This window comes from Strix aluco, chromosome 10 (genome assembly GCF_031877795.1).
Source record: "Strix aluco isolate bStrAlu1 chromosome 10, bStrAlu1.hap1, whole genome shotgun sequence".
NCBI classification, from domain to species: domain Eukaryota; kingdom Metazoa; phylum Chordata; class Aves; order Strigiformes; family Strigidae; genus Strix; species Strix aluco.
The window spans coordinates 21,576,400-21,597,384 of record NC_133940.1 but is presented as its reverse complement, the minus strand read 5'-3'; the positions used below and the strand labels follow the sequence as shown (position 1 = coordinate 21,597,384).

The window sequence follows — 20,985 nt, the reverse complement described above, 5'->3', positions numbered from 1 at the left end:
CATGTATGAATGGTAGAGTGCTTTCCTTTCCAGTAAATTGAACTCCCCTTCTCCTCACACCAGCTGCCAAAAGATGACAGCTACTGGGGAGACTTAAAATCTAAAGAAGCTACTGATATGTTTAATAGATGTAGGACCTTTAGATTAGAGTCAAACAAATCATTGATATTTTGGTTTGTGTACTGCTGAGAAGGATTGGAGGGAGAGACGGCAGATAGGGGAACTGGGTAGATATGAGTGTGTTTTGGGCAGTTTCCAACTAAGAAACAGTAATTTTAAGACGTTATGAGGGCTTAAATAAAAAGTTTTGCATAGCTGAAATGATAAATCTAGAAATCTAGATAAACCTCAGAATTGTTGCCATTTCAAATCAGCAGTCAATTAAAATCTCAAATATAAATTTTCAGGGGTTTTTTGTTAATTTTAATAGGTATTTCTCACTGAAAATGTTTGTCTGAAAAATATCACCTACTACTTATGATGCTAGACAGCATATTTTATGAGACATTTGTGTTTTGACAAAGCAAGCTCTGTCATGCAATTTGGTTTCGCGTATTTTTATACCAACACTTAAATGTTGGGCTTGAACTACTCATCTGTAAGAAAATATATTTATAATCTCCTTACAGTCCCATATTCTTACATGCTGAAAGAGTTTGTTAGAGTAATTTGTAACTCTTCCAGATAATTTTAAAGCATACACGTTTTAGAAGAAAAAAAGAACTGCAAACAGGAGCTCAGAAAGCAGCTTTTCATCTGATCATATGAAAGGCAACTGCAGAGCTTCCAGCGAAGCTTGCCAGTGACTGAATGTTGCTGTTGGAAGGAACCCACACTTGGATTTGAACACATTGGCCAACCGTGTTGTATAGGTGGCCAAAAGAATGAATTCTACTTTTAGAGGAAACACCTGTCCCTGCTGCCTCCGGTCCTGTGCCGCGGATTCCTCTTGGCAGCAGAAAGGGATAGAACAAGTGTGCTCTATTTTGAAAAGTATTTTTGGCACTGCAATACTCTATTCTTACCTTCCAGATGTACCTCTTAAAATACTTTTTTTTACAGTCTCTCCATGAAGTCTGTGCATGTATCTCCCATGTGACTTCCAATATTTTCATCCTTGGACCAAATTCTGGCCGAGGGCAGAGAGTGCTTTGCTAGAGCAATGTTTGGGTGACGGAGTTGCTGAGCGAAGCACCACTTTTACTTGGAAGCTGTATCTGCTGTAGGGTAGGTAACATAGAAACATTGTATGGGGGCTGTATTCTTGCATGAGATTGTGTTGCTGTGCTTTTACATTCAGCTCTTGAAAAGTGGGAAATGCCACACATGCATTGAAAGTCATGTCGCGCTGAGAGTGCAGATTGAGACCTGGACAGACAGCTTGGCTCCTGAGCAGGCAGGGTTTTGTGCTGAAACTGCTCCGTTTTGAAACAGGATTTAGAAAGTTGTATGTGCTTATTTCTGTGGAGCACTCTTCTGTAGGAGAGTGAGTTGTTTGAACCATGCTGTTTGTTTATGATACAGTAAGTTGCTGGCAAGTTTTCTGGTTGTTTGAGCTGGACTCTTTTAATAACCATGTTCTGATGAAGATATTCAGTGTTTCAGAAGAAAACTGTCAACAAGCTTGTTTTAAATCCTTTGTTTGAGCAAATGTGACAGTCACCTTACCTCCAAGATTCACAGAACATAAATACGAATGCAGTCAAAAGCAAATTAAATCATTTATCTGAGCAAATATTCATAGGAAAATGAGCTGCTATATTTGCATGGTGCTAAAACTTTCGTCATCATAGAGGTTGACCTAAGAAGTTAAGACTCTAGCTGGAGCTGTCAAGGAAAGACCCAGGGCAAAATGAGCTTGCTTACTTTGTTCTTTCTTTTCCAAGCCTAAAGTTAAGATCTTAAATCCCTCCCTTTGCATATGAGTGCTAGGAGGAATGTAATTACCTAAGTGATAAGAATGTTGATAAATGCTGCCTAGGCTGTTGATAACACCTAGTTTAAAAGGTGAATGCTTTTCCGTGTGTATGCTCCTCTGTATTATAATGGAACATGTAGTCAAGAATTCGGCATTTTTCTCATGACTCCTGGTGTGTTGAGTCATCACACAAGCCTCTATTTGCTCTTTGTTATTCACTTATTTCATTACCTTATTTAAAATGACTTGGAAGAAAGGGTATTGAAAGCCTCTATCTTTTTTTATTCAGCATGTTCTTTTTTCCCTAAATTTTTTTTTTTCTATTTACTAAGCAGTGAGCATCCGCACAGTGCCAGAGCTGAGCTGGAAATAGAACAGTGACTTCACCAGCTAGTTTTATAATGGAAAAACTGCGGTTAGCATATATTTTGCAATGCATGTAGTTGATAAAGCAGTGTGAACAGCTTTGCAATGACTGAAACTTCATAATTATATCAACACGAAGCATGAGCCAGTATTTAGATGTGGAGTCAATTCTTTGTTGCTTTCTTCCTGGAAGTCTCAAGGCCATAAGAATTTAACAATCTGTGAATAAATAACTGCGATTTAGATCATCAGAGATGGGGTTGCAATTCTTATTGCCTCTGAACTTGCTTAAAGCTTCTAGATTTAATAGGAGAACTGCAATTGCAACTATATAATTGTCTGGGAAACTATTATTGCTTGCAATAACATTACTCACAGTTTAATACTCACAGTGTAATAGAGTATACTTGATTTTGGGGCAGAGCAGTAACATATAAAAGCACACACTTTAGTTAAATTCTAGGAGACAGCAAATTTTTAGAAGGTTGGAGTGAGCTATTACATAAGGACAAATATTTACCTAATGTAATCAAACTCCTCTTTAAATCAGAACAATAGTGGGAGTGCAGTTACTATGGTTCTGTGTAATTTTGTGCTATATTTGGCAAAATTTGGCAGGACTAAAGCCACAGCTGATCATCTGATTTTTGAAAGGGAAGAGAAGAATATGGTAGGTTTGCATTCCCAATCTGTCCTCAAGATGATGGCACAGGCTCCCTTACTAACCCTGAGCAAGGGAAGAAAAAATCCCAAGAAATATTTCTCAAAAAGCACCTCGCAGCACTGCAGAGCTGTGGTGATGAGTGTGATTTTGAAAGTCACTGTCTTTGGATGCCTTTCTTCTCTTCCCCTTCTGTGCCTTGCATAGTTGGTTTAAAAGGACACCTGCCTCAGCCTCCATCCTGATCTCCCCACACGCTTGGCCCAGGACCCTGTTTTGGCCCAGGACCCTGTTTTGGCCCAGGACCCCATTTCAGCCCAGCTGGGGGCCACCAGTGTCCTCCCCAGCAATGCTGTAGGATGTTGGTCTCCTGTTCTGCCACCACCCTGCCCAGCCATGGGGCTCCACTGAGCCAGCCTTGACCTGTGGAGTGAAGCTGATGGGTAAAGCATTCTCCAAGTCATGCCCTTGAAATACTGATTTACTGACCCCACTATGCAATGGAGAAGATCTTATTCCCCTGAGCTTTTCTGGGATGCAGAATTGTGTCAAGTGATGGACAGGTGGAGACATTGAAATAGGGGCAAACTTGATTGTGTGTTTTTACAGGGGTTTTTTGTTTGGTGGTTTTTTTTAATTGATCTCTTGCAGTTGGGCTGAATGCAAACTCTGCATATTGCTTAGGACTTTGAACATGAGACTGCAATAATTAGTAAGAGATAATTAGCACAATCACAGTAAATCATCCAACAGCTTGAGCCATCTGATGTGACACAGAGTCTTTGCATACTTCATAAGTAACCTTCCAGAGAGCATTTCGTGCTTCATCAATGCAAAAAATAGAAGTGCGGGAGTGAAAACAATATCTTTTCTTGACAACAGATGATATACATTTTTTCCTTGTCTTTCACCTGTTTCTTTGTTATATCCTGTTTCCACTTGCATTAGAAAGACACTAAAGTTTGGAGAGTGCCAGGGGTGCCCATATGGGCATTAAATGTGGAATGGACAGTACATCCTTGTTTATATGACTGATACTCCGGTAGACTAAATACTGCAGTTGGCAGACAGGAGGAGTAGAAGTATATGGTAAAAGGAAACACCGTATAAGGTGAAGCTGAGAATATTATGATTTTTCATAGGTGGCATCAAATCTCTGAAATACTTGATCTTTTGCATTTTTATGTTGAAAAGAGCATACCTAATTTACCACTCAAATAGAAAAGTTAGATAATGTTAATGCGATGAACGAAAATGACATTTATGTGTAGCATTTGATAAAATCACAAAAGGTGAAATCACTTGTTCTTTAAAAGTAATGACTCTTTTTTTTTTTAATATATTTTTAACTGATCATGTTTTTTCTCTCATTTTATTGTGGAAGTACTTTACTTCATCTTTAAAATGCTTAAATTTTGTCTGTATTGAAAATACAAATGGAAGTACTGAAATACTGAGACTAATGCAAAAGAGTTACCATAATGCATTCAGACATCTAATTTTTATTTGTCCCTAATCAGTTATGTCAATCTTTTTTAATCAACAATGCTCCTTGTAGTTTGTTGTGCTGGATAGGCTGGACAGAGGTAATCACAGCGTTACTGTTCCAGTTTAGTGGTTTTCAAGCTGAGCAGAAGTTGGGCCATAGAGAGCTGTGGAGAACCATAAAATACTGTATTTTGAGGGGTGCTGATCATGCTTTTGTTGTTGTTACTTGTATTATTCAGAGTAGATAGGTTGTTTTATCTTCTGAAAATGGAACTCATGCACACAACAGTCTGAAAATTGATGATTGATCAAACTAAACATTGAATGCAGAGCCAGGACCTTCCAGCAGTAAACTTGGCTTGGCAGCATGCCCTGATGAAGTTGCTAACCCTTCTGTGTTGTAGTTCTACATTTTTATTTGGGAGTAATCACGTTTACCTAGGTTCTTGGGTATAGTTGGAATTAGTTCATGTTTGTCTAGCACTTCAAAGATGTAAAATATATGATCAAGATGTTGATTTATCTGGCGATTCAGAGGAGGAACTGACTCTGAACATCCTGAAAGCAAGCTCTAAAGACTAGAAGTTTGGATGTACCTTTAGAAGACATCAGCCAGTCTTGGCACTTGGCCTCTCTTCCCCAATACATGCTGTCCTTCTTCAAGGACATGTGGTCTCTCTTTCTCTGTCTGCTTTCTGCTCCTCCTCCATCCAACCTGCCTGCTGCCCTTTGTGGGTTTTTTTCTGTGAAGTTTAATTCTTCTTTGCCTAGGGTAAAGTCTTAACAAATTGTTGTAAATAACATTGCCCCTTTACATTAGTAGCAAAATGATTTGCTTGGTTTGCTACTATTTAGACTGACTAAAACAAGCTTCTGGCATATAATTACTTATTCTGGTCATTAAATCTCTGTTAATAATGTACTGTATTAGATACCATCTGTCTATTCAGAGATACTCCTGTCTGCTGAGTCATAAGTCACTGTGTCAGATGCGGGGGTAGGTCCATGTGTGTTACAGATGCCCCATTCGTGCCTTCCTTGAATCTGAGATAAGAGAGGACAGGCCACATCTCATCACTTCTCTTATTCCAGAGAAGTTGTGGGAGAGAAAATGGATTCTCAGTATGTCACAAGGGAAATGGAGCATCACTGAACAGGCAGGGTTGGGAGAGGGTGACATTCATGTCAGTATCTAGAACAATTTATGCAGAAAATAAAATGAACATCTTTATCATTATTGATTTGGGAAGATGTTAATTAGGAAAGTCAGTAAATTCTTCATTAGCTGTTCTTTAAGATGAGATTTCTCTTTCTGAAGAAGATACTATGGAAGATCCAGTAAGTCTCTCAATGGAGTGATGGGAAAAGGAGATCAGGCCCATGAGCTGGATCTGCCTCACACGGCACAAACCAGGAGGTTGTCAGGGTCATGCTCATGACAAGAGCACGTTTCCCCCACTCTGGTCCACCAGAAAAACCCTGCTGAGAATCATTTGTTCATTTGTTTATGACCTATATTATGCAAAAAATAAATTACCAGAATGGTTGGGTATGGTTCATAACTTATAATTTTTCTTCAGATTTGAAGATTTATGAATGCTGTCCAAAACTCACACTTTGCAGGGACTCTTAAGTAACAAAACCCTGAGGCAGGATCATGTCTGTAAACATAAACTTTACCCTGGACTCCCTCCAGGACTTTTCTCTATGATTCTTCCTCCCTCTGGAAAGCAGGTTTAAAAAGCAGCAGTGCTTTGATATGAATTCTCAACTGAAGTTTGTGAACCGGTCTGCTCAAGCTGCTAAAAGGAATCACCAAAATAACTTCATTCAGGCTCCTAAAGCCTTTCCACTGATCTCTCATAAATGTCAGCTTTTTCAGAGACCTGTATTAGAGATTTTGGGTGAATTTCTTACTGATTTATGTCGCTTGCCTTTTGTTCCGTTAAATATAACATTTGTCTTGATATCTAGAAGGTATTATTGGTCCAGTCAGAGAGAACCTCTTCCAAAAATGTTACCTAAAAATATCCAGTGTGATCCAAGAAGAAACCAGACTGAGCAAGCAGAAACATTTCATTTTATCTATCCATAAAGAATCCATTGGGAGATTTTTATTGAAGGACTTGTGCAATAACTTGTGCAGTAAGTGAAGGAGAATGTATCATTTCCCCTGGAAGACAGGCAAATTGAATAAAAGTTATATCTCAAAGGTTAGGACAGCCCGGATAGCTCATCAGCTGGATAACCATGTGATAGACCCAGAGGCAACTTCAGAACTGTCATCTCAGCTATTATCAGTGGAACTAGCCAAGGAGTCAGCTGCTGAAATTAGCAGACTACTTTCTACACAGGCATCTGGTTCTTGCAGCAGGCAGTTTAATGCAACCCATCTGTGCTGCCCATCCTCTTCCACATATGCTACCCAGGCAGGTAATAGAGTCGAGTCTTCTGTTTGGGGTATTACACTTCCAAAAAGTGGATGGATTTTAAAATGTAAGTAGTTGCTAGGCTGATGATCAACTCCTGAAGAAAAAAAACTTTCACCTGAGTCATGGGAACAAGCTTAACTGAGTAAACTGCTTGGGTACAACTTTCAGGAATTTTGCATGTTTGTCCACTTAACATGCTCAGCAAGTGTTGGCAGATTCCTTTGTGTAAAGAGTGAAGACAAGAGTAATAGCGCAAAAAGCAGATGTGCCTTGTTTGCCCAGTGTGACCTCGGGTAGATACTGCAGGGTAACTGTGTGTCCCCTGAGTCACAGTAACTGGCTGGATGCCTGTTCTCAGCCTGTGGTGGACACAAGCTTAAATACCCTCTCTGAAGCATTCATGAAGATTTAACCAAGCATATTAACGTGTCCATTGCAGCAGGTTTGTTTTGCCTCGCATTTGTGGTGAGGGCAGAGCACATGCCTAGGCAGGTACTGCTCCAGGTGGCAGGTGGTAACTCACTGATGCGTAGTAATTCGATTGTGTGTCTGGCCTCCAAGAAAAAATTTTTAAGTCTCTTCTCTTGATGGATAAGACCCTTTTCTAACAGCATAAATAGTTCTTCCAGCCTTTGAAAATATGTTTGAGTTAACTATAATTACAAAAAAATGAAATTCAAGGAATGAGATTAATTTCAAGCATGTATTCTATTTATGGGGGGAAAAAACAAAAACCTTTAAGCAAGAGGAAATATGGTCAGAACCTGAAGTTTTGATGATGATTCCTCTGTACTTGAAAGGGCAGTTATTCTGTAGGGGACAGAAGTAGCAAAGGGGCTGTTTGACAGGTTTGGAGCCTCTGTTCTTAGACTCTTGTGCTCAGCTCATTCGCGCTCTCCTTCACACTTGCATCTCCCTTCTTTGTCTGGCAGAGAGAGCTCGGAGTCTCCTGCATGCAGGTTAGCAAGGCAGTATAGTGGCGACTGCTGGATGTCTACTCTTGAAATGGGTAAGAAATGGTTTATAATTGCCTTTCCATCATTTAGACACTATTTTGGATCCTTTTCTTTACCTGGGTTTTGGTTTGGATTGTACTTTTACAAATTTAATATTTCTGAAGCATGTTCTCATTTTAAGACGTGGTTGAAATTTGCAAAAAACTTCATAGGAGAAGTAAAGTAATAGAGGGATAGAGAGCTGGACAGTGAAAGTGTCTAATCTCTTTTTCTCAGGAAACCAAGTCAAAAAAGAAAAATCTGGTACTTTTTCTGGGAGCGTTGCACTGACTCCTTGGGCAGATTTCTGCATTCTTGGATTAGTTGGAATAAACCCCTAGATAATATAGAGGAAAAGCAGTGAGTTGTGAAATGCAAAATTTTTCTGCGACAGGCCAATTAGTGTTTTGCTTCTACATTATTTATAGAAGCTCAGTTGAACTTGATGGATAAATATGCTTTCTCTGAAACCATGCTTGTATATATACACTACTGTTGTTGCATATTGTGAGGGTCAAATGTAAAATCTGCTCTTAAATGGATGCCCTGCTGCATGTTCTCCGTTCTACTGTTACATGTGTGCATTCATTGTACCGACTTGTTTCTTTGCCAGATCCATCCTTTGTCTTTCTGTATATGAAATTATGTTTAATCAGTTTTATACCAATATCCTGCCTGTAGATAGCTAGGTTTAAAAATAGACTGGCTCAGCTGTGTAAAGATGAGATACCCAAAATCATCCATATGGGACAATTGGGATTGCCTTAAATGATGGGACAGTGCCAGCATAGCCTTAACTATGAATCAGAAGAGTGTGCTCAGGAGCTTTAAATCAAGCAGGGCAAATCAGTCTTAACTTTGTTAGATTTGCCAATTATAGGTTTATGATGTAGTTTTCCCCCTCTCACCACAGAGAGGTGTCTATTCGAGTACTTTGTGGTGGCTTTCACTGCGTCTTAGTATCTCCTATACACGAATCAATCCTTTTGCTATCCTAGGGAGGCTTCAGGCATATTATCCTCTTCTCCTTTTTGTGCTGCTTCAAGAGAGCTGGATGGGATGACTTGCCTAAGGTCATCCCAAGGAGTCTTGCTGGCACCTGGAATTGAGTATAGGGTTATGAGTCACAATCCAGTGCCATTGCCACGTGGCCTCTTCTGGTGTTATGATGGCTCATCTCTACATAGCTTTTATTTGGCAGTGAGACGAGGCTTCATAATGGTTTTGATGTATTCATTTCTGCTGCCTGTCTTTTCATTCTGTAGGACTTCTGTGTCTATGCCGAATCTTGAGTTGTTAATGAAGTTAAGAAGTAGTGAGTGATTGGGATGCAGGATGGGAATGATTAGCATTCTTCTGTAACAAAAGCTTGAGTGAAGATGTCACTCTAAGCTCATTTCCACAGTATTGTTATGCAAAACAATGGAAAGAGCCTGCCCACTTCTGATTTTGGGATGGGGAACAGTTGTTTTCAGTTTGTCTACCAATAGGATAAATCCAGCTCCAGATGTCTAGATTTAAGTCTAACCTTTAATCCAAGATATCATCACAAAAAACTTGGATTATAAAGATGTATTTTAAGAGTTTCCTTCCCCAGAAGCCTTTCTGTTGTTTTTCTTTTTTTTTTTTTTTTTTTTGTATTACAGATGCTCATTTGTGGGGAAATTTTATAAACATGGCATCTGCTGCCAGTGATTTTGGAAATTGCTGCTATTTGTCGATGGCTTCTTTTTGCAAATTGCACAAATTAATTTCTCTGCACATCTAAATATCTCTTTCAAGATGTTCTAGCTACTCCAGCTGAATGGCAGGCTCTTGCTGTTAGCCTACCATACCTGAGGAGGCTGCTTGCTGTGTTCTGACCACTGGTAATACCTGGTCAGGAATTCTAAGGTATTTTTGTACAGAATCTTGCAAAGCAGTGTACACGCTGTAGGGAGGAAATAAAGGCATGTGAACCTCACTGAACGGTAGGCTGACAGAGCAGACTTTATTTCATTTGAAGTCTTGTCCTAAACTCTATGTTATAGTAACACTTGGTTGGAAATAAGCACCAAGACAGTAATCTAAAAAGCAGGATGTTTGTTAAGCAGATCTGCTTTTACTTTAAGACAAATCCAGTTATTTTATGCTACATAGGCTTGAAACTGTGGGAAGGAAGAAACTTGTCTTCAGAACTATTTTTAAGAAGGGATGAGACTCAGATTGGTTGGATGCTGGGAGGGTGGCTCAGAAGTGTCACTGTATATTTGCCTTGTCCTTAGGCTGTTCTTTGAGTAGCCACCACCGGCCATATCAAGAGACTAAATTGTGGGGTTGGTGAGTTTTTCATTTAGCCAGTATGTTTGTTCTTACGTTAAATTTGCCTTTTGGCTGCAATCACAAATTTTTACAATAAGGAAATCAATAGAAATTTTTTTAACTTCTTGGAAATCTCTAAGCTGGAATGAAATATTCTTTGCAGTTGTGCTGTTGAGTTGTTGGATATCCCCCTGTGGGTAGTATAGCATTAACAAGCCAACGTGCCCAGCAAACAAAAGGAGAAAATTGGAACAGAATCTAAATACATGTGTATTTGCTGTTGCAGCAGTTTTCTTTAATAAATGCTTCTGGCCAGACTGCAATACCCTATAGCAGATTTTACCCAGCCATGGAGTGTCTGTCTGCATGCAGGCTCATCTGGATTGGTGCCCAAAAAGACCAGGAGCCTGGGAGCCATGGCGCACTGAAGGGCAACAGCTCCTTTCTGGGATCCAAACACAGCAGGACTTGAGGGCTATGAGCAGACCAGGCAGTCTCTGGCCTCCTAAAGGCAGCCAAATTGCATGGGTTGCCCAAAAATTGGGAACTTGAAGCATCTGCTAAATCCAGTCCAGTAACCTGGCAGGCAGAGCTGCCTTGCTGCACAGTGAGGGCAGGCTGTACCGCTGAAGCTGTAAGTGTGTGTTTCCTTTTCGATTTCACTTGTTTTATTTTTCTGTCATAACCAAAGATTAACAAAGTGGTTGTATTTAGCATTTTGTTTTCTGGTTTAGCTTTTTGCAAGCTTTTTGTGGTACCCAGGAGTGTAATCCTTTCCTCACACTGGGGTCTGATCTACAGCTGAGTCAGTCGAGCAGCGTTTGCTGCTTCTGGGCAGGGAGTAAGTGCTAAAGAAGCAGCAAGTCCTGTACTGAGAGATTATTTCAGAGTGATTTCCTCCCTTACCCATTCTTCTCTCCTGATATTACCCAAAGACAGTAGTGGTGGCATGTGGATGTGGATCAGCTCTGGTGCACCCTTGGCTTTGCTTCCTATGGCAGCTGGTGGCTGGTGGGTCTCCCTGCAGCCTCCCGTTGAGTTCAGCTTGGCAAGAGCTTTCTGTGTGAGCAGGTTTTCATTGCACTGGAATTTGTTCACCTCCCTGTGATTGCTGAAGGCCAGATTTGGAGGTCCTGAGCTGCCATGGGCTTGGAGAGCCCATGGGTACCCTATTCCTTAGTACTCTTTCACTGAGGTAAACCCCATTTAAGTAGATTTAATTTGAGACTGATATTTGTGATTTATCTAATGATGCTGTAATGAGAGTCAAGGGCTCGTGTGTTCCTTTTGTAATGTCACAGCACCAGGATTTTGTGGAATGGAAGAGAGATCTTGGCACCCAGATTAAAGATAATTATACTTGCAAAATTCATTAACTCCTTGAAAAATGCCTTTGTCTGGAAGCTCTGCCCTTCTTCCTTCCACCACTCTTTTGTCAAAGCTTTCCAGTTGAGCAGATTTAAACCAGGTCAGGGAAATATGAGGGAGCTTCAGACTTACTGTATTCTTTTGCACAAGCTCTAGTGTGAGCAATACTTAATACTTCCTTAAATCACTAATGGTCCTGTTAACTGTATAGTAGGTGGTGCTGGTTTATTCTTTCTAATACTGTTGGTTTAAAACCAAAACAAAATAACACCCAACGCTCCCATAGCTGGAAGTGAAATAATATTTATCTGAACTGCTTTAGTGTCTTAAATGCCTTGGCAATTTAAGAGGACGATGGTGGCCTGGTGGTGTTATCCAGCAGTACTTGATAAGCACTGAAACAAGAGGTTTGCACAAAAGTATTCCTCATGGAAAGCCTTGGATTGCCAGGAATCAAACGTTTGCAAGCAGAGGCAGCCAGTTACTTTGGCATGTGCTTGATCTGATTTTCTGTTGAAATGAGGTGTGGGTTTGTTGGGGTTTTTTCCTCAAAATCAATTTAGAAAAGGCAGAGCCTGTTAGGCACACAAACCTAGGACCTGGAAAACCAGAGCGCTCTTGTGCTAGTGGTAGTGGGAAGTACAACTGAGCTCGGTTCCTGGAAATGTCCTCTTTCTTAAAACTATTCTGAGAATACTGGTAGTACAGAGTTTGGCTTGTGTAATTGAATGAGGGTGAAGGCCTGTAGCTGATGCCGCAAATATAAATAGAAATAAATATTATCCTTATATTTATTCTAAATATGAGCTGTTTATTCTCTTGGAAATACTTTCCTATGGTTTTTTTATTACACTGTTGGAGAACTTGCATGAAAGTTGAGTCTTCACTCAATAGCCAGAATTCAATAATGAAGTAATAACATAGTCTCACAGGGCAAATAATTTTTTACCAACTATACTATCCTGAAGATAAAAACATCTTAACGAATAAGCACCATGAAGACAGGCAAAGACTGTACTGGGCAATTTTTATCTAGCATGTAACTGAAGAGATACAATTTAGATATCCCTGGCATAATAAAGTAAACCCCAAAGCATCTCAAGATCATATTATTATTGAGGAAGGAAAAGATGCAGCAGATATTCCAAAAGCTAAATTCTGTTTTTCATTGACAAGAAAAAGTCTTATATTTTGTGGGAGCAGGGACAACACAAACAGATCAATACCTCCTGTGTGTTAGCTGCACATATAAAAGATTAAAAAAAAAAAAAAAACAAAAAAAAAAACCAAAAAAAACCAAACCCTCAACCTACTCAACTACCTTTGCCTTTGAGCTCTTCAACAAAACTATTAAGGCAGCACATAAATATAACTCTCTTTCATGAAGCAGTTTTGTTTGCTCTAGGGTAACAAGGTAAATGGAAGGTGATGTTTGCCTTTAGCCCCACCCTCCTCCACCTACCCTGGTCTATATCAGAAGATGATGTCAGCTATTTAGTTTCCCTTCACTTTGTGGATTTATGCCATTTACACTAATTAAGGGCCTGGACATCTTTTTATCATCGGGTTTGACATTTGTTCTGCGATGCTGCAAAAAGAATGAGTACTGCTACTGTAGAAACAACCTGAAGAAATAGTCAGTTTTGTAACAACATGAATTGCATAGCTTTACAGGTAAAATAGGTTAATTTACAATGAAGGAAATGGAGAACACCATTTTTTCTGCTGATAGATCCTCAGTTGCAATACATTTTTCATACTTCAAATCCAAATATTTTGTGATTTACGGTATTCTCCTCAAGTTCTCATTTTATGGTGAATGTACGCTATTATCTTTACTAAGTGGTATAATTTTCCACTGAAAAATTTGCAGTTTTTATCTTCAGTTTCATTTATTAGTTCTTCTTCTTCTCCTTCTACACCCAAAGTACATTGTTCCGAAGGTATTTTATTTGAAGCAGAGTGCAATTTAGATTCCACTCTGTCAAATCAGTTTCAAGAGGGAGTTTTCAATTAAAATTGTGAAAGAAATTCCCTGTAGTGAGACATTAGGAGTAGTATGCAGTAAAGAACTAGAACCAAGCATCTGGCCTGCTAGTTCAGCTGCTTTTAAAGCTGATGGAGTGAAGGGACCACTGGCACATGTGTGGCAATTGCCTTCTGGTGTCACCCATCTCCTCTGCAGTGGCCTGCACTGACAAGGGATGGAAGAAAGGGAGGGGAAGGAGGGAGACAAAATCAATCAGTACTGTTGACACGCTGGCATGTTTGTGTAGCTATTTATTTCATCTTATGAGGAACCCAGTAAATGCGGTTATGATACATCTTAAATGTGGGATTATGTTTTTAACATGCATGTACTCTCCTGCCCTGCAATTTCCTTTTTTAAAAGGTTTCAGGGAAATGTAGGCCTTGCAACAAATATGCAGTGTTAGATGAGCAGGTGTCCATTATGGAAAAAGAGCACATAAACTCAACTGGTATCCTCATACCAACATGGTTAATTCTTTTAACAAAACAGTTCAGATGATATTATGTCCAGTTTGTTGATTACAGATTTTTAAACATTTTTGTAGAAAATGCAAGAAGCAATGACCTTTTTCTAGTTGGAAGCTAATCCCTTAATCAGCATATATCTAGCATTTCTTGGAATGTTTTGAGGCTTATATTTTAACATCCTCTGCCAGTAACCATACTGAACAAAACCTGCATCCTAGATTTCTCTAGTGAAAAGATATTTGTCTTGGGAATTGACTTGAAGCTGATTTGATATTAAAAATCCATGCCACACTCTTGTTTTAGCTCCAGTGTGTTAGCTATATGTCAGTAGTGGCAAGTGATTTTTTTTTTTTTTTTTTTTTTTGTCTGGGCAGATAATTTCTGTTTCATATAAGTGATGCTATATTTTATAGCAGCTAATCTTTGTCGCATTCATTTTTAAAAGTTTCCAAATGTTGTTCTGTGCTGATTGGGTATAATTTTTAACTTGGCATTAGAACTGTTAATAATGACAGCTCTTTGTAGGAGAATTTTAATTTTTAATATTGCAGTTATTTTTAACATGGAGATATGTAGCAGATCTTATCTTTCATCTATATATAGGCTCTTTTGGAGGGAGAAGCTTCTTAGCAAACTTTAATTCTTCATTATTTTAACAGAGTCAAAGGAAGCAACACCTGTAAATCTGCTTGATGACAGAGCCCGCATGTTGTCTTCCTTATTTAGCAAGCAAAAGATTCAGTCTCACAAGTCATGACTGATGTTGGTTAACCATATAAGCAATCCTCCTGACTTGAATAGGTTTTGGTAAGGATGATTACAAGGTTGGGTCTTCAGCTGTGGGGCAGCCTGATGCCACAGTCCTACAGCTTTAAGCCCAGGGTTACCCTGCCAGCAGCTGACCCTGGGTCACCACTGCAAGACTGTGAGTCTCTCATGGTCATGGCTCTCACCATGCTTTATCCTCTGAAAGCCTGGTGAGATCCAAGAACTGGGTCTGTTAGTCAAAGAGCCACAGCTCTTTTGACAAAGCTAAAAAAACCCCAAAAAAACAACCTACAATGTATGGGAAATCTGGGGGAAAACACTTCTGAGGCTTCAGCATTTGGTCCTGGGAGCTCAGCTCTACATTTCTTCATATGCAAACAGTCATATCTAACTTTTCTTGCCTTGGCCCTGCAGATAAGCAAGCTGCTTTATTATAGGGCCAAGTCTGGGTGCTGCTCTGCCCCAAGCAGAGGTGTGATAGAAGCAACCAAGAAAGGAGGAAGGTGGAAGAAATCATGGAGGAGAAAGCTGATCATCTAGGTAGGGGGAGCACAAAGACACTGTTATCTTTGTGTAGCCCCTGTGTAAATTAGGATCCGGCAGTCTGTGACCTGAGTATCTCATACAGTGTATTGGATGGATTTGGTCTTATCCTCAAGAGAAATTACTGTTTTTAAGGTGTATGGTACTGAATTTCTTAGAACCATATCAGCTTGATCCAGAGTCTGATTCAGCCCGCTGCCCTGTAGACATGGCTAGTAGCCAACCCTGCCTGGTGTTTTACTTTGATGCCCATTTTTGTTCTCCATGAAAAATGGAGACTAATTTTTCCTTCTTCTCTTTGCCAGGTTCTTTGTGATCACATCCTCCCAACACGCTTCCTGAAGTCAGTGTGCAGTTTGAGCTTCTCTTTCAGAGGTTTTTCTTCCAAGGCTGCTCACATTTTTGTGCAGAACCTACTGCTCAGAGGTAGCAGTTCAAAGCTGATCTCTTCGAGTTTCCCTCTCCATCCTTCCTCTTACACATATGCTTTGTGTCTCAACTATTGCTCTTGTAACATATTTTTCTCTGGCTCTTTGAGGCAAGGCTTTCATTGTTTCTCCACTGTTTTTAAACAGTTGTGCATATTTATGGTGTTTTTGCGAATGATGTAAGTACCTGTCAAAGAAATCATTTTACTGAGCAGCAAACTACCCACTCATCTTCAGTACACTGAAAGTATGAAAAAAATATCTCAATTCTTATAAAAGATTGGTGAAGTTTGGAAATGCATCAAAGAATGTTGCGTTTGTAGCAGTACTTGCCATACTGAAAAGAATATTGCGCTGCTCTCAGAAATACAGCTCACCCTTGTTCTTGTAACAGTCGTGTTTACAACCTATTTTAGCTTGAAGGATTTGTTGACTGTTTTTGATTTGCAGCTATTACAGTAACAAATTGGTGGTGATGTCATGAAGCAGTTTAAAGTGCCTCTTTCCAATCTGGTACCATCCCTATAATAAAACTGACATTAAACATTAATGTGTGAGCTTTTCTGATGAGCAGAAAGAGATGTGGCAGTATATTACTTTTTAATTCCTGATTAAGACTTTAAGAAGGTGTCTTGTTCTATTATCTATGCAAATTGGTGGCAATGATGGCAATAAATCAGAAGAGAAGGACTTAAAATAAACCGCATCAATTGACTTGATGCACGATTGATTTCTCATGCTCATCAAATCCCTGGATGCTTTGTAGTTTTTCTTACTGTGACAGGATTATTTCCCTTGATCTATGATACTGAGTTGTTTGGATTTTTTTTTTTTCCCCCTTAAATTTTGAGTGTGCTCAGGACTGAAACTGAATGTTTTAAAAAATGAAGTTTGTAATAATTAGGAGGGGATAAACTCATCAAGATGAAGAGATGGATCCCTCCCAAATTTGTTTTTAGAGAACAACAAGGGTTTTGCTTTGGTTAAGGTTTTTTTTGTTTGTTTTTGTTTGTTTGAGTTCATTTTGCAGAAAGTGATGTTGCTCCTCAGAGATTTGCTGCAATACTCTTCTTTTTGTTAGCTGGACCACGATATGCATGCCTTGGACTGGAACAAAATATGGATGCAATTGAAATTAAGTGGCAAAAGGAGTGACATCAGAGTGATATTCCATCTTAGGTCCTTAAGAAGAGAGATGACTGTTCTCTTGCTGCACATTTTTTTCTTTTCTGAGATACTAGATCATTTTATAGAATAACATGAAATATTTTGTAGTGACAGCAGAACTTGATATTCACTAACAAGTTAATGACATTAAAAAGAATATATTAAGTATAGAGACACATTTGTCTGCCATTAACATTACTGGGAACAGAATTAGGTTTATAATTCATAATATGGATTGAAGTTTTCATAATACATAAAGAAGAAAGAGATGTTAATATATCTCAAGCGAGTGAATGCTGATAATACCCAGAGCTAACTCACCATGTCAGTGTTGCTCATATTTTATCTTGAGAATAGACTTGCACATGCTTTTGAGTTATCTTATATCAACTGATCCACATTGGCTGCCAATATACGAACTCTTAGCCCATAACAAATACAAGTTAATGTGATTGAGTTTACACCTTTAGTCCTGTGCTAAGAGAAGTCATAGTCCCAGCAGCAAAGCTTCTACGCTGCTACTGCAGTTCTGCTGGAGCATGGTAACTCATTAAGCATGTGACTAAGTCCTTGCCTACTAGTTGCAAAAACTGATGCTTAGTCTCCAGGATTGCCTGTCTTTGTGTCATGTTTCTGCTGAGTCGATGAGAGTTCTGCAGACTTTACCTGTGTGTGAGGTTGGGGTTAGGCTCAATAGCTTACATCCACAGTAAGTTCCACTGAAACCTTAACCTGAGGATTTGTCTGAATCATTTTCAGTCATACATGTGTTTCTGTTCTTTTCACATGATTAATTCAATTTTTGATCTGTTTAAATTGTGTTCAGTTCAGCAGAGTTCTCCGTAGGATTAAAGATAAACTCATTCAGATATGAGTTGCAACATAAGAAGCTAGGTGTTCTGTTTTTAACTCCATTTGCTGTGATTGACTGTATTTTGTGTGTTACATTTTTCCAATTTATCAAAGCAAAGAAGGGAATTTGTTTTACTGGACTGGTGAGAGAGTCCAGAACGGGTTTTGGCATGTTGTACATGGGTGCAGTAAATAACTGTCCCTGCTAACAGGGAGAAAAGAACATGGGGATTTCAATTGACAAAAGAAGGGAGAATGGAGAAAAGGGTGGAGGGAATGGGACACCAACAGAGTTGGTGAGATAACATGGTTATACAGAGCAGTTGATGCATCTCTTGAATATTTATGATGGATTGAATTGCAGCAATACATTGAGGAGCCTCCATGAGTGAGTGATTTAGCTTTGTAATTTTTTTATTTGACAAGCAATGAGCGGGTAAAAGTGTGCTTATGTGAGTGAGTCAAGGGGCTTAGGAGGAGAGAAAGGGAAATAAATGAGGCATCTTGAAGAGTGTGTGTGTGTGCATGTACATGTATGAGCATATGCTGGCATACATGCAAAAAGGGAAGGTTAGAAACAATTAAGTGTAAGCAGATTTACTTTTAGAGAAGATGACATCTTGTGCAGGCTGGGAGGTTGCGTACTTCAGTTTTCTCAGGCCTAATGTGCCTTCTAGCCTGAGTAGGAAAGCCTTATAGAGAAACTGTTAGGGGTGTGTGTCAAAGCGTTACAACCACCAGTTACGATATGCTCTACTAGCTCTTCCAGTGACTAAAAGAAATCTTACTGACTCAAGCAACAGCACTGCTAATGAGACTCCCAAAGAAGCCTTCCAAATCCCCTTAGTTATGCCCACTGATAGTAACATGTATGATTACACACACTCAAATTCTTGGTGGCATTAAGGGAAGATGTGAATACTCTCAAGGATGTGCTTTCTGTGCCCTGTTTCTGAAATATTGCCCCCAAAACTGTAGCCCGTATGTCCAGCAGAATGCTTAATTCCCGACCTTGTGGACATCAGCTCTGTCTCTGTGACCAGCTTCCCAGTGAGGGAAAGATGGTTTCAATCCTGAGTTGCTGTTAAGTTTCCTGTTGCCTTCAATAAATGTAGGTTTATGGCTTCAGTGCTGTAGGGGTATGAGGTTAAATGAAATGCTGTGCAAAGGAATCGGGTAATACTTTCAGTCTGAGATACCACAATGGAAGGAACACAGGTTGCTTTTGAACAACCATAGCAATTAAAAAAAATTCAAGTCATGAAAGCTCAAATTGGTTCTTTAATTTCATTTAAATTGTTTCTTTAAAGTGATTTTAGTATTGAAAGTTATTGGACTGTAAAAGAGACCAACTGCTTTACTTGACTTCTCGGAAGTAATTACACACCACATGCTGTGCTTCCATAAAACCGGATCTGTTTTATGAATGCAAGGTGGGAAACTACCAGGTGCAATGTAGAAGTTTAATTGCTGAATATGCAGAAAGTCTGCAATGAGCTTTTAAAATTTTAGAAGCCATTGACTGACCTAAATTAACAAAATTTTAACAGCTATTTCACAGATTAAGACAGAAATTTTTATTTCAGTGCTCTTGATGTGGGAATCAAGGATGTGGGGGGGGTTTGGGGTTTTTTGTAAAGGCTAGAACATTTATTTTTGTAAAACAATGGAATGTCTGCTTTAAACATAAAACAACATAAATTGGGTCATTTTGCTGAAGGATGACATTCTGTTAGCTCGTACATCTTGCTTACTTTACTTGCACAAGCATTTCCACTGACATCAGAACTTTTGTCTGCATGGGTGTTAGAATTTGAGTCTTTCCATAGAGTCACAGTTCAGAATATGGAATTCCATTGGCTTGTTAACAGAGTCAGAAATTGGTTTAAGTAAAAATTTTTTTTTTTTTTAACTGAATTTGAAAGCAAGCCTTATAACCTTAACTAGTTTCACTGGGAAACAATTTTACCTTGGTGTAAAACTGAGCCTGAGGGTTATGTCTTGTTCCTCCTTGAGGTATCATTAAATTCAAAAGGAGGAAAGGCAACAGGCCTGCATTGTGTAAAAAAAAATCAGTGAGTCCATCTCCTGTTCAAAACAGAAGGAAGATCTCATGTTTTTAGAGGTCTTCTCTTGACAGGTGACTCCTGGGTTTGGTTTTCCTCCCCTATACATCCTGCTGAAGCACTGGGGTCATAGAAGTTACTATAAAGTAGGCTTGAATTGGCTGTGCTGCCAGCTTCCAACTTCTTTTTTGTGCCTCAGATATGGTAAAACAAGTTGGTCTTTGTCTTCTTGGAAATGCAACAAGACAGTCAAGAAATTGTTCTCATGAGAACTTTCTTGTCAATGCTGGGAATTTTAGGAAGGGCTGCAAAGACAACAAAGCATAGAAATGTGCCCACTAAGCAGAAGTCCTGGATCTTTTAACCTGCCACTTTACTGCTCTACCCCACCATGGTCTGTTAATACTTTTCATTTTGCCTTTAAATGAAACTTCAGCATAGAGCTGAATACATAATTGAATTTATTTTTTGGGTCTGCACTTGATCTAAAATAGCACATAAAAACAAAATAGATATGCTCTGAATCTAAAAGAAAATTTGTCAATATGTCTCACTGACAAGAGTATATATTTTTAACTCAAACCAAAAATAAAAATAAAAAACCTTTGAAGCATCTTTATCTTCTTGAAATGAGTTAATTGCTAGAGAAGCATGATTCATAAAACAAGAACACATCTGGGACACAGTGCTTTTTCCCAGTAGTTCCTGGATGAGCTGATGAACTTTGGATTGTGGATTTGAACTCATTTCCCTTTTCAGCCTGAGGGAATTTAAATGCCTTTCTCCTGCATCCCTGGAAAGTATCTAGCTGCTGACCTATGGAGTCAATCTGGGCTCAGCTGAATATTTAAGGAAATAAAGCAGTGTTGAGAAGACAGATTGAAAACTGTCCTTCTTGCTTCCCTCGTGGTGCAGTGTAGTTGCGGCACCTTCCTGGGCAATAAATGCTGCCAGTTCAAATGTGCTCAAGTATAGGCAGGATATTGCATTGCAGATGAGTGCTCCAGCTGACAGCAGATGAGAAGGGGGCTGCTGACATCACTGCTCTTTTATCAGCCAGGCTGAACCCCTCTCTTTTTTTCCTATCTTAAGCTACTTGGCAGACGTAACCCAAATTAGGCTTGACCAAAGCA

The 20,985-nt window shown here is 39.2% G+C and overlaps 1 protein-coding gene across 4 annotated transcripts in view; it reads left to right on the top strand.

Annotated features, from left to right (window-relative positions):
- Positions 1-20,985, top strand: part of FGF13 (fibroblast growth factor 13) — a 277,313-nt gene that overhangs the window by 86,414 nt on the left and 169,914 nt on the right. Inside the window, exon 1 of one of the 4 annotated variants that reach the window (XM_074834743.1) lies at positions 1,113-1,227. The exons of the other annotated variants lie outside the window; for them this stretch is intronic. The gene's annotated coding sequence lies outside the window, so the exon portion shown is untranslated. Of the gene's footprint in view, positions 1-1,112; positions 1,228-20,985 lie in introns of those variants that run through there. 4 annotated transcript variants of the gene reach the window in all.